Raw genomic sequence first — 2,417 nt, forward strand, 5'->3', positions numbered from 1 at the left:
GTGATCATGTTGACATTCATTAATGATATTGGTCTAAAGTTTTCTTTTTTTTTTTTTTGTTACTTTCTTCCCAGTCTTAGTACCAGTAATATTTGCTTCATACAGGGATTGGGAAGGATACAATCCTTCTCAATGTTTGGGAAAAGTTCTGCAATAATAGGTACATATCTATCAAAATTAAAATTATTAAATTATTATTGTCTTATATTATGTAAGACATTGATTATAGTAGTAGTTATGGTAATAAATTCTAAGCAAATTATAACTATAAAAATATGATTATCATGTAAAGATTACAGAGAATCAGGAAAAGAGGCTAGTGTCTACCACCTAATGACATTTTGATTTTGGATAAGACACTCACATGAGATATAAAATTTAATTTTTATATTTGAAATGAGTGTTCTCTTGGGATCTAATTTTTTTTCTTATAAGTTAAAGTTCACATCAATCTAATAAAATTGATTGATTCATTATATTATTCTTATACTTTATTCCAGGCACTGTTTTAGGGTCAAGAATCCCTAACAGCACTGGCTCTCACCAATCTCAGAGAACAGGGGTATGGAGGTGTGGCATGTGTGTAAGTACACCAACAGACAACCATCTATGGCAACTCTCAAGGTCAGAAGAAGACTCAAGCAGGGGGCAAAAAAGTCCATACCTTGGCTGTGCAAAAGTGTAGCTCCCTTCCCCAAAGGATGCTACACAGCAACAGCAAAGGCGCAACTAGGCCACTCATGGTAAAGAAAAGCAAGCTCCCAGGCTGGGCCACACTGCCACCTGGAGTCTTGCTTATCACTGGTGGCTTTGCCACTGAACTCTCTCAGGTAGTCGAAACAGGTAAGTTTTCTAGTCAGAAAACTGAGGGCATTTTTATAGGCACAACCCCTAACTGACAATACTTCTGCAGCTAGAAATCAGCCTGCAGAGATGTCTCAATAGCTGCCTTGAAAGCCTGCCCAAGTGAGGGATTTCCTTTCCTACTGATCCTCCTTTGGCTAGGAAAGTGACAAAACTGAGCCAGATGGTTTAGGATATAAGTTACAGGGGGCATGAGCTTCAGTGGCCCTGCTTATCGGGAGGAGCTGGAGCTGGAGCTGGAGTGGCGGCCAGGGGACCGGGATCGCCGGCGCACAGGAGACCTACGTCTCGGGGAGCGGGACCTTCTCCTCATCCGTGGGGGGGGGACCTGCACCACACGGGAGGTGGTGGCAGCAGTCTCCTGGGAGGGCTGAATCGCCTGGGTGGTGGCCTAGGCCAGGGGGCGAGCACAGCAGTGGCAGTGATCTCTTGGCCATCGATTTGTCCTCCATCCATGTGCTTCCGAGCCTTCTCAGCTTCATCCGGATTCTCAAACTCTACATATGCCTAGCCTTTGGATAGATGAGGATGCATCCTTTTAACAGGCATGTCAATCATTTTAATTTTCCCATAGGTGGAAAATATCTCCATGACGTGATCCTTGGTCACATTCCTGGTGAGCCTCCCAATATGCACTTTGGTGGGTTTAGGGGAAGGGCTCCGCCTTTTCCTCTCCTTTTCATCCATCCCTTTTAGGTGGCTTGGATTTGGAGCCGAAGCGCCGCCTGTTGTCAAGTCTGCACGGAGAAGGACTTGGAGAGCCGGAGGAACTGCTTGAGCTGGAGCTGCGGAACGTGCTAGAACTTCTCGAGTGGCTGGATGCAGAGGAGCTGGAGCTCCTGGAGCCGGTGCTGGTGCTGGAGCCTGAGCTGGAGGTTGAGCTGGACCGAGACCTGGTGCTGCTGCTACCACTGGAAGCGCTGCGCCTTTTCCGAGTTTTATCCCTGCTGCGATCCTTGGTGGCCCTTGACTTGACTCCTTGGTGGCCCCTTTATCTTTACAGCGATCCTTGGACTTCTCATCAGAGCGGTCTTTGCGTTTGGTAGGAGAAGGAGCCCTAGTGCTGGACTTTTTATTATTTTCTTTGACTCCTAGCAAGCTCTTCTTTTTCACTCCTGATAAATCCATTCTCCCCTTCTGATGTGTTCAAAGCAGCAATGGCGGCCTTACTTATCTGAACTCTCACTTCTAACTTGATTCTGAGAAATGATCCCTAATCGATTGCGATTTACGCCAAAGAGCAGCGTCTTCCCGCCACCACCACCTCCTCCTGCTCTTCTAAGCCCCTGAGGACGGCCCCTGGCTTTATATTTCTATAAGGTGCTGTAGTAGCTCATAAAAACAAATAAGCAAGTGACTTTTAAAAAACTTTACACATCTGCCTTCTTCACAGGTCCCATTATAAGATTATTTTTTGTTGTTTTTTCATCCATAATTTTCAGGTGCAAAAATTGAAATCGCAAAATCTATTTATCCCTTCCTAGAATTTAATTCATACATTGTGAACAGCTAAACGTGAAAGTTGTAGAGTCTTTTTATTTTGTATTTCTGTA

General features: G+C 44.7%; 1 pseudogene; it reads right to left on the minus strand.

Moving 5' to 3' along the window:
• Positions 1-1,075: 1,075 nt before the first annotated feature.
• LOC128588449 (RNA-binding protein with serine-rich domain 1-like) lies at positions 1,076-2,056 on the minus strand (annotated as a pseudogene).
• Positions 2,057-2,417: the final 361 nt, after the last annotated feature.

The sequence above is a fragment of the Nycticebus coucang genome, chromosome 6, assembly GCF_027406575.1.
Source record: "Nycticebus coucang isolate mNycCou1 chromosome 6, mNycCou1.pri, whole genome shotgun sequence".
In the NCBI taxonomy this organism is placed as follows: Eukaryota; Metazoa; Chordata; class Mammalia; order Primates; family Lorisidae; genus Nycticebus; species Nycticebus coucang.